The following is a 14102-nucleotide window of genomic DNA, read 5'->3' as shown; positions in this document are numbered from 1 at the left end:
AGTGTTTCTCGCCAGTCACTGCTTAGGGCTACATCAAGAGGAAACAAAACATAGAGATAGAATGTGAAACTACTTTACTGTGTCAAGTTTCAAGAAGCTAGCACAAACCGTGTTGGATTTAGAGTTCCAAATACATCTATCAATATAGGAGAAAACAGAGTGAAACCTAAAAATTCAAACTGTTACTGGAAATGAACGCTTCAACATAGAAGAACGAAATTTGGGGAACCAAGTCGCCTTAGTGTACTGATCATTACCTGAAAGTATCATCTAGTTTGGGTGAAAAAATATTTGCTGAGATTTCTGGAGATTCGTAATTTTTGGAAGCTTGGCAACCCCTTTCCATGAAAGTGTTTCTCGCCAGTCACTGCTTAGGGCTACATCAAGAGGAAACAAAACATAGAGATAGAATGTGAAACTACATTACTGTGTCAAGTTTCAAGAAGCTAGCACAAACCGTGTTGGATTTAGAGTTCCAAATACATCTATCAATATAGGAGAAAACAGAGTGAAACCTAAAAATTCAAACTGTTACTGGAAATGAACGCTTCAACATAGAAGAACGAAATTTGGGGAACCAAGTCGCCTTAGTGTACTGATCATTACCTGAAAGTATCATCTAGTTTGGTCGAAAAAATATTTGCTGAGATTTCTGGAGATTCGTAATTTTTGGAAGCTTGGCAACCCCTTTCCATGAAAGTGTTTCTCGCCAGTCACTGCTTAGGGCTACATCAAGAGGAAATAAAACATAGAGATAGAACGTGAAACTACTTTACTGTGTCAAGTTTCAAGAAGCTAGCACAAACCGTGTTGGATTTAGAGTTCCAAATACATCTATCAATATAGGAGAAAACAGAGTGAAACCTAAAAATTCAAACTGTTACTGGAAATGAACGCTTCAACATAGAAGAACGAAATTTGGGGAACCAAGTCGCCTTCGTGTACTGATCATTACCTGAAAGTATCATGCAGTTTGGGTGAAAAAATATTTGCTGAGATTTCTGGAGTTTTGTAATTTTTGGAAGCTTGGCAACCCCTTTCCATGAAAGTGTTTCTCGCCAGTCACTGCTTAGGGCTACATCAAGAGGAAACAAAACATAGAGATATAACGTGAAACTACTTTACTGTGTCAAGTTTCAAGAAGCTAGCACAAACCGTCTTGGATTTAGAGTTCCAAATACATTTATCAATATAGGAGAAAACAGAGTGAAACCTAAAAATTCAAACTGTTACTGGAAATGAACGCTTCAACATAGAAGAACGAAATTTGGGGAACCAAGTCGCCTTCGTGTACTGATCATTACCTGAAAGTATCATGCAGTTTGGGTGAAAAAATATTTGCTGAGATTTCTGGAGTTTCGTAATTTTTGGAAGCTTGGCAACCTCTTTCCATGAAAGTGTTTCTCGCCAGTCACTGCTTAGGGCTACATCAAGAGGAAACAAAACATAGAGATAGAATGTGAAACTACTTTACTGTGTCAAGTTTCAAGAAGCTAGCACAAACCGTGTTGGATTTAGAGTTCCAAATACATCTATCAATATAGGAGAAAACAGAGTGAAACCTAAAAATTCAAACTGTTACTGGAAATGAACGCTTCAACATAGAAGAACGAAATTTGGGGAACCAAGTCGCCTTCGTGTACTGATCATTACCTGAAAGTATCATGCAGTTTGGGTGAAAAAATATTTGCTGAGATTTCTGGAGTTTCGTAATTTTTGGAAGCTTGGCAACCTCTTTCCATGAAAGTGTTTCTCGCCAGTCACTGCTTAGGGCTACATCAAGAGGAAACAAAACATAGAGATAGAATGTGAAACTACTTTACTGTGTCAAGTTTCAAGAAGCTAGCACAAACCGTGTTGGATTTAGAGTTCCAAATACATCTATCAATATAGGAGAAAACAGAGTGAAACCTAAAAATTCAAACTGTTACTGGAAATGAACGCTTCAACATAGAAGAACGAAATTTGGGGAACCAAGTCGCCTTAGTGTACTGATCATTACCTGAAAGTATCATCTAGTTTGGGTGAAAAAATATTTGCTGAGATTTCTGGAGATTCGTAATTTTTGGAAGCTTGGCAACCCCTTTCCATGAAAGTGTTTCTCGCCAGTCACTGCTTAGGGCTACATCAAGAGGAAACAAAACATAGAGATAGAATGTGAAACTACATTACTGTGTCAAGTTTCAAGAAGCTAGCACAAACCGTGTTGGATTTAGAGTTCCAAATACATCTATCAATATAGGAGAAAACAGAGTGAAACCTAAAAATTCAAACTGTTACTGGAAATGAACGCTTCAACATAGAAGAACGAAATTTGGGGAACCAAGTCGCCTTAGTGTACTGATCATTACCTGAAAGTATCATCTAGTTTGGTCGAAAAAATATTTGCTGAGATTTCTGGAGATTCGTAATTTTTGGAAGCTTGGCAACCCCTTTCCATGAAAGTGTTTCTCGCCAGTCACTGCTTAGGGCTACATCAAGAGGAAATAAAACATAGAGATAGAACGTGAAACTACTTTACTGTGTCAAGTTTCAAGAAGCTAGCACAAACCGTGTTGGATTTAGAGTTCCAAATACATCTATCAATATAGGAGAAAACAGAGTGAAACCTAAAAATTCAAACTGTTACTGGAAATGAACGCTTCAACATAGAAGAACGAAATTTGGGGAACCAAGTCGCCTTCGTGTACTGATCATTACCTGAAAGTATCATGCAGTTTGGGTGAAAAAATATTTGCTGAGATTTCTGGAGTTTTGTAATTTTTGGAAGCTTGGCAACCCCTTTCCATGAAAGTGTTTCTCGCCAGTCACTGCTTAGGGCTACATCAAGAGGAAACAAAACATAGAGATATAACGTGAAACTACTTTACTGTGTCAAGTTTCAAGAAGCTAGCACAAACCGTCTTGGATTTAGAGTTCCAAATACATTTATCAATATAGGAGAAAACAGAGTGAAACCTAAAAATTCAAACTGTTACTGGAAATGAACGCTTCAACATAGAAGAACGAAATTTGGGGAACCAAGTCGCCTTCGTGTACTGATCATTACCTGAAAGTATCATGCAGTTTGGGTGAAAAAATATTTGCTGAGATTTCTGGAGTTTCGTAATTTTTGGAAGCTTGGCAACCTCTTTCCATGAAAGTGTTTCTCGCCAGTCACTGCTTAGGGCTACATCAAGAGGAAACAAAACATAGAGATAGAATGTGAAACTACTTTACTGTGTCAAGTTTCAAGAAGCTAGCACAAACCGTGTTGGATTTAGAGTTCCAAATACATCTATCAATATAGGAGAAAACAGAGTGAAACCTAAAAATTCAAACTGTTACTGGAAATGAACGCTTCAAAATAGAAGAACGAAATTTGGGGAACCAAGTCGCCTTAGTGTACTGATCATTACCTGAAAGTATCATCTAGTTTGGGTGAAAAAATATTTGCTGAGATTTCTGGAGATTCGTAATTTTTGGAAGCTTGGCAACCCCTTTCCATGAAAGTGTTTCTCGCCAGTCACTGCTTAGGGCTACATCAAGAGGAAACAAAACATAGAGATAGAATGTGAAACTACATTACTGTGTCAAGTTTCAAGAAGCTAGCACAAACCGTGTTGGATTTAGAGTTCCAAATACATCTATCAATATAGGAGAAAACAGAGTGAAACCTAAAAATTCAAACTGTTACTGGAAATGAACGCTTCAACATAGAAGAACGAAATTTGGGGAACCAAGTCGCCTTAGTGTACTGATCATTACCTGAAAGTATCATCTAGTTTGGTCGAAAAAATATTTGCTGAGATTTCTGGAGATTCGTAATTTTTGGAAGCTTGGCAACCCCTTTCCATGAAAGTGTTTCTCGCCAGTCACTGCTTAGGGCTACATCAAGAGGAAATAAAACATAGAGATAGAACGTGAAACTACTTTACTGTGTCAAGTTTCAAGAAGCTAGCACAAACCGTGTTGGATTTAGAGTTCCAAATACATCTATCAATATAGGAGAAAACAGAGTGAAACCTAAAAATTCAAACTGTTACTGGAAATGAACGCTTCAACATAGAAGAACGAAATTTGGGGAACCAAGTCGCCTTCGTGTACTGATCATTACCTGAAAGTATCATCTAGTTTGGGTGAAAAAATATTTGCTGAGATTTCTGGAGATTCGTAATTTTTGGAAGCTTGGCAACCCCTTTCCATGAAAGTGTTTCTCGCCAGTCACTGCTTAGGGCTACATCAAGAGGAAACAAAACATAGAGATATAACGTGAAACTACTTTACTGTGTCAAGTTTCAAGAAGCTAGCACAAACCGTCTTGGATTTAGAGTTCCAAATACATTTATCAATATAGGAGAAAACAGAGTGAAACCTAAAAATTCAAACTGTTACTGGAAATGAACGCTTCAACATAGAAGAACGAAATTTGGGGAACCAAGTCGCCTTCGTGTACTGATCATTACCTGAAAGTATCATCTAGTTCGGGTGAAAAAATATTTGCTGAGATTTCTGGAGTTTCGTAATTTTTGGAAGCTTGGCAACCCCTTTCCATGAAAGTGTTTCTCGCCAGTCACTGCTTAGGGCTACATCAAGAGGAAACAAAACATAGAGATATAACGTGAAACTACTTTACTGTGTCAAGTTTCAAGAAGCTAGCACAAACCGTCTTGGATTTAGAGTTCCAAATACATTTATCAATATAGGAGAAAACAGAGTGAAACCTAAAAATTCAAACTGTTACTGGAAATGAACGCTTCAACATAGAAGAACGAAATTTGGGGAACCAAGTCGCCTTCGTGTACTGATCATTACCTGAAAGTATCATGCAGTTTGGGTGAAAAAATATTTGCTGAGATTTCTGAGTTTCGTAATTTTTGGAAGCTTGGCAACCTCTTTCCATGAAAGTGTTTCTCGCCAGTCACTGCTTAGGGCTACATCAAGAGGAAACAAAACATAGAGATAGAATGTGAAACTACTTTACTGTGTCAAGTTTCAAGAAGCTAGCACAAACCGTGTTGGATTTAGAGTTCCAAATACATCTATCAATATAGGAGAAAACAGAGTGAAACCTAAAAATTCAAACTGTTACTGGAAATGAACGCTTCAACATAGAAGAACGAAATTTGGGGAACCAAGTCGCCTTAGTGTACTGATCATTACCTGAAAGTATCATCTAGTTTGGGTGAAAAAATATTTGCTGAGATTTCTGGAGATTCGTAATTTTTGGAAGCTTGGCAACCCCTTTCCATGAAAGTGTTTCTCGCCAGTCACTGCTTAGGGCTACATCAAGAGGAAACAAAACATAGAGATAGAATGTGAAACTACATTACTGTGTCAAGTTTCAAGAAGCTAGCACAAACCGTGTTGGATTTAGAGTTCCAAATACATCTATCAATATAGGAGAAAACAGAGTGAAACCTAAAAATTCAAACTGTTACTGGAAATGAACGCTTCAACATAGAAGAACGAAATTTGGGGAACCAAGTCGCCTTAGTGTACTGATCATTACCTGAAAGTATCATCTAGTTTGGTCGAAAAAATATTTGCTGAGATTTCTGGAGATTCGTAATTTTTGGAAGCTTGGCAACCCCTTTCCATGAAAGTGTTTCTCGCCAGTCACTGCTTAGGGCTACATCAAGAGGAAATAAAACATAGAGATAGAACGTGAAACTACTTTACTGTGTCAAGTTTCAAGAAGCTAGCACAAACCGTGTTGGATTTAGAGTTCCAAATACATCTATCAATATAGGAGAAAACAGAGTGAAACCTAAAAATTCAAACTGTTACTGGAAATGAACGCTTCAACATAGAAGAACGAAATTTGGGGAACCAAGTCGCCTTCGTGTACTGATCATTACCTGAAAGTATCATGCAGTTTGGGTGAAAAAATATTTGCTGAGATTTCTGGAGTTTTGTAATTTTTGGAAGCTTGGCAACCCCTTTCCATGAAAGTGTTTCTCGCCAGTCACTGCTTAGGGCTACATCAAGAGGAAACAAAACATAGACATAGAATGTGAAACTACTTTACTGTGTCAAGTTTCAAGAAGCTAGCACAAACCGTGTTGGATTTAGAGTTCCAAATACATCTATCAATATAGGAGAAAACAGAGTGAAACGTAAAAATTCAAACTGTTACTGGAAATGAACGCTTCAACATAGAAGAACGAAATTTGGGGAACCAAGTCGCCTTAGTGTACTGATCATTACCTGAAAGTATCATCTGGTTTGGGTGAAAAAATATTTGCTGAGATTTCTGGAGATTCGTAATTTTTGGAAGCTTGGCAACCCCTTTCCATGAAAGTGTTTCTCGCCAGTCACTGCTTAGGGCTACATCAAGAGGAAACAAAACATAGAGATAGAATGTGAAACTACATTACTGTGTCAAGTTTCAAGAAGCTAGCACAAACCGTGTTGGATTTAGAGTTCCAAATACATCTATCAATATAGGAGAAAACAGAGTGAAACCTAAAAATTCAAACTGTTACTGGAAATGAACGCTTCAACATAGAAGAACGAAATTTGGGGAACCAAGTCGCCTTAGTGTACTGATCATTACCTGAAAGTATCATCTAGTTTGGGTGAAAAAATATTTGCTGAGATTTCTGGAGATTCGTAATTTTTGGAAGCTTGGCAACCCCTTTCCATGAAAGTGTTTCTCGCCAGTCACTGCTTAGGGCTACATCAAGAGGAAACAAATCATAGAGATAGAACGTGAAACTACTTTACTGTGTCAAGTTTCAAGAAGCTAGCACAAACCGTCTTGGATTTAGAGTTCCAAATACATTTATCAATATAGGAGAAAACAGAGTGAAACCTAAAAATTCAAACTGTTACTGGAAATGAACGCTTCAACATAGAAGAACGAAATTTGGGGAACCAAGTCGCCTTCGTGTACTGATCATTACCTGAAAGTATCATCTAGTTTGGGTGAAAAAATATTTGCTGAGATTTCTGGAGTTTCGTAATTTTTGGAAGCTTGGCAACCCCTTTCCATGAAAGTGTTTCTCGCCAGTCACTGCTTAGGGCTACATCAAGAGGAAACAAAACATAGAGATATAACGTGAAACAACTTTACTGTGTCAAGTTTCAAGAAGCTAGCACAAACCGTCTTGGATTTAGAGTTCCAAATACATTTATCAATATAGGAGAAAACAGAGTGAAACCTAAAAATTCAAACTGTTACTGGAAATGAACGCTTCAACATAGAAGAACGAAATTTGGGGAACCAAGTCGCCTTCGTGTACTGATCATTACCTGAAAGTATCATGCAGTTTGGGTGAAAAAATATTTGCTGAGATTTCTGGAGTTTCGTAATTTTTGGAAGCTTGGCAACCTCTTTCCATGAAAGTGTTTCTCGCCAGTCACTGCTTAGGGCTACATCAAGAGGAAACAAAACATAGAGATAGAATGTGAAACTACTTTACTGTGTCAAGTTTCAAGAAGCTAGCACAAACCGTGTTGGATTTAGAGTTCCAAATACATCTATCAATATAGGAGAAAACAGAGTGAAACCTAAAAATTCAAACTGTTACTGGAAATGAACGCTTCAACATAGAAGAACGAAATTTGGGGAACCAAGTCGCCTTAGTGTACTGATCATTACCTGAAAGTATCATCTGGTTTGGGTGAAAAAATATTTGCTGAGATTTCTGGAGATTCGTAATTTTTGGAAGCTTGGCAACCCCTTTCCATGAAAGTGTTTCTCGCCAGTCACTGCTTAGGGCTACATCAAGAGGAAACAAAACATAGAGATAGAATGTGAAACTACATTACTGTGTCAAGTTTCAAGAAGCTAGCACAAACCGTGTTGGATTTAGAGTTCCAAATACATCTATCAATATAGGAGAAAACAGAGTGAAACCTAAAAATTCAAACTGTTACTGGAAATGAACGCTTCAACACAGAAGAACGAAATTTGGGGAACCAAGTCGCCTTAGTGTACTGATCATTACCTGAAAGTATCATCTAGTTTGGGTGAAAAAATATTTGCTGAGATTTCTGGAGATTCGTAATTTTTGGAAGCTTGGCAACCCCTTTCCATGAAAGTGTTTCTCGCCAGTCACTGCTTAGGGCTACATCAAGAGGAAACAAATCATAGAGATAGAACGTGAAACTACTTTACTGTGTCAAGTTTCAAGAAGCTAGCACAAACCGTCTTGGATTTAGAGTTCCAAATACATTTATCAATATAGGAGAAAACAGAGTGAAACCTAAAAATTCAAACTGTTACTGGAAATGAACGCTTCAACATAGAAGAACGAAATTTGGGGAACCAAGTCGCCTTCGTGTACTGATCATTACCTGAAAGTATCATCTAGTTTGGGTGAAAAAATATTTGCTGAGATTTCTGGAGTTTCGTAATTTTTGGAAGCTTGGCAACCCCTTTCCATGAAAGTGTTTCTCGCCAGTCACTGCTTAGGGCTACATCAAGAGGAAACAAAACATAGAGATATAACGTGAAACAACTTTACTGTGTCAAGTTTCAAGAAGCTAGCACAAACCGTCTTGGATTTAGAGTTCCAAATACATTTATCAATATAGGAGAAAACAGAGTGAAACCTAAAAATTCAAACTGTTACTGGAAATGAACGCTTCAACATAGAAGAACGAAATTTGGGGAACCAAGTCGCCTTAGTGTACTGATCATTACCTGAAAGTATCATGCAGTTTGGGTGAAAAAATATTTGCTGAGATTTCTGGAGTTTCGTAATTTTTGGAAGCTTGGCAACCCCTTTCCATGAAAGTGTTTCTCGCCAGTCACTGCTTAGGGCTACATCAATAGGAAACAAAACGTAGAGATAGAATGTGAAACTACTTTACTGTGTCAAGTTTCAAGAAGCTAGCACAAACCGTGTTGGATTTAGAGTTCCAAATACATCTATCAATATAGGAGAAAACAGAGTGAAACCTAAAAATTCAAACTGTTACTGGAAATGAACGCTTCAACATAGAAGAACGAAATTTGGGGAACCAAGTCGCCTTAGTGTACTGATCATTACCTGAAAGTATCATCTAGTTTGGGTGAAAAAATATTTGCTGAGATTTCTGGAGATTCGTAATTTTTGGAAGCTTGGCAACCCCTTTCCATGAAAGTGTTTCTCGCCAGTCACTGCTTAGGGCTACATCAAGAGGAAATAAAACATAGAGATAGAACGTGAAACTACTTTACTGTGTCAAGTTTCAAGAAGCTAGCACAAACCGTGTTGGATTTAGAGTTCCAAATACATTTATCAATATAGGAGAGAACAGAGTGAAACCTAAAAATTCAAACTGTTACTGGAAATGAACGCTTCAACATAGAAGAACGAAATTTGGGGAACCAAGTCGCCTTCGTGTACTGATCATTACCTGAAAGTATCATGCAGTTTGGGTGAAAAAATATTTGCTGAGATTTCTGGAGTTTCGTAATTTTTGGAAGCTTGGCAACCCCTTTCCATGAAAGTGTTTCTCGCCAGTCACTGCTTAGGGCTACATCAAGAGGAAACAAAACATAGAGATAGAATGGGAAACTACATTACTGCGTCAAGTTTCAAGAAGCTAGCACAAACCGTCTTGGATTTAGAGTTCCAAATACATCTATCAATATAGGAGAAAACAGAGTGAAACCTAAAAATTCAAACTGTTACTGGAAATGAACGCTTCAGCACAGAAGAACGAAATTTGGGGAACCAAGTCGCCTTCGTGTACTGATCATTACCTGAAAGTATCATCTAGTTTGGGTGAAAAAATATTTGCTGAGATTTCTGGAGATTCGTAATTTTTGGAAGCTTGGCAACCCCTTTCCATGAAAGTGTTTCTCGCCAGTCACTGCTTAGGGCTACATCAAGAGGAAATAAAACATAGAGATAGAACGTGAAACTACTTTACTGTGTCAAGTTTCAAGAAGCTAGCACAAACCGTGTTGGATTTAGAGTTCCAAATACATTTATCAATATAGGAGAAAACAGAGTGAAACCTAAAAATTCAAACTGTTACTGGAAATGAACGCTTCAACATACAAGAACGAAATTTGGGGAACCAAGTCGCCTTAGTGTACTGATCATTACCTGAAAGTATCATCTAGTTTGGGTGAAAAAATATTTGCTGAGATTTCTGGAGATTCGTAATTTTTGGAAGCTTGGCAACCCCTTTCCATGAAAGTGTTTCTCGCCAGTCACTGCTTAGGGCTACATCAAGAGGAAACAAAACATAGAGATATAACGTGAAACTACTTTACTGTGTCAAGTTTCAAGAAGCTAGCACAAACCGTCTTGGATTTAGAGTTTCAAATACATTTATCAATATAGGAGAAAACAGAGTGAAACCTAAAAATTCAAACTGTTACTGGAAATGAACGCTTCAACATAGAAGAACGAAATTTGGGGAACCAAGTCGCCTTCGTGTACTGATCATTACCTGAAAGTATCATCTAGTTTGGGTGAAAAAATATTTGCTGAGATTTCTGGAGTTTCGTAATTTTTGGAAGCTTGGCAACCCCTTTCCATGAAAGTGTTTCTCGCCAGTCACTGCTTAGGGCTACATCAAGAGGAAACAAAACATAGAGATAGAATGTGAAACTACATTACTGTGTCAAGTTTCAAGAAGCTAGCACAAACCGTGTTGGATTTAGAGTTCCAAATACATCTATCAATATAGGAGAAAACAGAGTGAAACCTAAAAATTCAAACTGTTACTGGAAATGAACGCTTCAACATAGAAGAACGAAATTTGGGGAACCAAGTCGCCTTAGTGTACTGATCATTACCTGAAAGTATCATCTAGTTTGGGTGAAAAAATATTTGCTGAGATTTCTGGAGATTCGTAATTTTTGGAAGCTTGGCAACCCCTTTCCATGAAAGTGTTTCTTGCCAGTCACTGCTTAGGGCTACATCAAGAGGAAATAAAACATAGAGATAGAACGTGAAACTACTTTACTGTGTCAAGTTTCAAGAAGCTAGCACAAACCGTCTTGGATTTAGAGTTCCAAATACATTTATCAATATAGGAGAAAACAGAGTGAAACCTAAAAATTCAAACTGTTACTGGAAATGAACGCTTCAACATAGAAGAACGAAATTTGGGGAACCAAGTCGCCTTCGTGTACTGATCATTACCTGAAAGTATCATGCAGTTTGGGTGAAAAAATATTTGCTGAGATTTCTGGAGTTTCGTAATTTTTGGAAGCTTGGCAACCCCTTTCCATGAAAGTGTTTCTCGCCAGTCACTGCTTAGGGCTACATCAATAGGAAACAAAACGTAGAGATAGAATGTGAAACTACTTTACTGTGTCAAGTTTCAAGAAGCTAGCACAAACCGTGTTGGATTTAGAGTTCCAAATACATCTATCAATATAGGAGAAAACAGAGTGAAACCTAAAAATTCAAACTGTTACTGGAAATGAACGCTTCAACATAGAAGAACGAAATTTGGGGGACCAAGTCGCCTTCGTGTACTGATCATTACCTGAAAGTATCATCCAGTTTGGGTGAAAAAATATTTGCTGAGATTTCTGGAGTTTCGTAATTGTTGGAAGCTTGGCAACCCCTTTCCATGAAAGTGTTTCTCGCCAGTCACTGCTTAGGGCTACATCAAGAGGAAACAAAACATAGAGATAGAATGTGAAACTACATTACTGTGTCAAGTTTCAAGAAGCTAGCACAAAGCGTGTTGGATTTAGAGTTCCAAATACATCTATCAATATAGGAGAAAACAGAGTGAAACCTAAAAATTCAAACTGTTACTGGAAATGAACGCTTCAACATAGAAGAACGAAATTTGGGGAACCAAGTCGCCTTAGTGTACTGATCATTACCTGAAAGTATCATATAGTTTGGTCGAAAAAATATTTGCTGAGATTTCTGGAGATTCGTAATTTTTGGAAGCTTGGCAACCCCTTTCCATGAAAGTGTTTCTCGCCAGTCACTGCTTAGGGCTACATCAAGAGGAAATAAAACATAGAGATAGAACGTGAAACTACTTTACTGTGTCAAGTTTCAAGAAGCTAGCACAAACCGTCTTGGATTTAGAGTTCCAAATACATTTATCAATATAGGAGAAAACAGAGTGAAACCTAAAAATTCAAACTGTTACTGGAAATGAACGCTTCAACATAGAAGAACGAAATTTGGGGAACCAAGTCGCCTTCGTGTACTGATCATTACCTGAAAGTATCATGCAGTTTGGGTGAAAAAATATTTGCTGAGATTTCTGGAGTTTTGTAATTTTTGGAAGCTTGGCAACCCCTTTCCATGAAAGTGTTTCTCGCCAGTCACTGCTTAGGGCTACATCAAGAGGAAACAAAACATAGAGATAGAATGTGAAACTACTTTACTGTGTCAAGTTTCAAGAAGCTAGCACAAACCGTGTTGGATTTAGAGTTCCAAATACATCTATCAATATAGGAGAAAACAGAGTGAAACCTAAAAATTCAAACTGTTACTGGAAATGAACGCTTCAACATAGAAGAACGAAATTTGGGGAACCAAGTCGCCTTCGTGTACTGATCATTACCTGAAAGTATCATGCAGTTTGGGTGAAAAAATATTTGCTGAGATTTCTGGAGATTCGTAATTTTTGGAAGCTTGGCAACCCCTTTCCATGAAAGTGTTTCTCGCCAGTCACTGCTTAGGGCTACATCAAGAGGAAACAAAACATAGACATAGAATGTGAAACTACTTTACTGTGTCAAGTTTCAAGAAGCTAGCACAAACCGTGTTGGATTTAGAGTTCCAAATACATCTATCAATATAGGAGAAAACAGAGTGAAACCTAAAAATTCAAACTGTTACTGGAAATGAACGCTTCAACATAGAAGAACGAAATTTGGGGAACCAAGTCGCCTTAGTGTACTGATCATTACCTGAAAGTATCATCTGGTTTGGGTGAAAAAATATTTGCTGAGATTTCTGGAGATTCGTAATTTTTGGAAGCTTGGCAACCCCTTTCCATGAAAGTGTTTCTCGCCAGTCACTGCTTAGGGCTACATCAAGAGGAAACAAAACATAGAGATAGAATGTGAAACTACATTACTGTGTCAAGTTTCAAGAAGCTAGCACAAACCGTGTTGGATTTAGAGTTCCAAATACATCTATCAATATAGGAGAAAACAGAGTGAAACCTAAAAATTCAAACTGTTACTGGAAATGAACGCTTCAACATAGAAGAACGAAATTTGGGGAACCAAGTCGCCTTAGTGTACTGATCATTACCTGAAAGTATCATCTAGTTTGGGTGAAAAAATATTTGCTGAGATTTCTGGAGATTCGTAATTTTTGGAAGCTTGGCAACCCCTTTCCATGAAAGTGTTTCTCGCCAGTCACTGCTTAGGGCTACATCAAGAGGAAACAAATCATAGAGATAGAACGTGAAACTACTTTACTGTGTCAAGTTTCAAGAAGCTAGCACAAACCGTCTTGGATTTAGAGTTCCAAATACATTTATCAATATAGGAGAAAACAGAGTGAAACCTAAAAATTCAAACTGTTACTGGAAATGAACGCTTCAACATAGAAGAACGAAATTTGGGGAACCAAGTCGCCTTCGTGTACTGATCATTACCTGAAAGTATCATGCAGTTTGGGTGAAAAAATATTTGCTGAGATTTCTGGAGATTCGTAATTTTTGGAAGCTTGGCAACCCCTTTCCATGAAAGTGTTTCTCGCCAGTCACTGCTTAGGGCTACATCAAGAGGAAACAAAACATAGACATAGAATGTGAAACTACTTTACTGTGTCAAGTTTCAAGAAGCTAGCACAAACCGTGTTGGATTTAGAGTTCCAAATACATCTATCAATATAGGAGAAAACAGAGTGAAACCTAAAAATTCAAACTGTTACTGGAAATGAACGCTTCAACATAGAAGAACGAAATTTGGGGAACCAAGTCGCCTTAGTGTACTGATCATTACCTGAAAGTATCATCTGGTTTGGGTGAAAAAATATTTGCTGAGATTTCTGGAGATTCGTAATTTTTGGAAGCTTGGCAACCCCTTTCCATGAAAGTGTTTCTCGCCAGTCACTGCTTAGGGCTACATCAAGAGGAAACAAAACATAGAGATAGAATGTGAAACTACATTACTGTGTCAAGTTTCAAGAAGCTAGCACAAACCGTGTTGGATTTAGAGTTCCAAATACATCTATCAA

This window comes from Spermophilus citellus (assembly GCF_964194105.1).
Source record: "Spermophilus citellus genome assembly, chromosome: X".
Classification (NCBI taxonomy): Eukaryota; Metazoa; Chordata; class Mammalia; order Rodentia; family Sciuridae; genus Spermophilus; species Spermophilus citellus.
Note: the sequence above shows the minus strand (reverse complement) of the source record.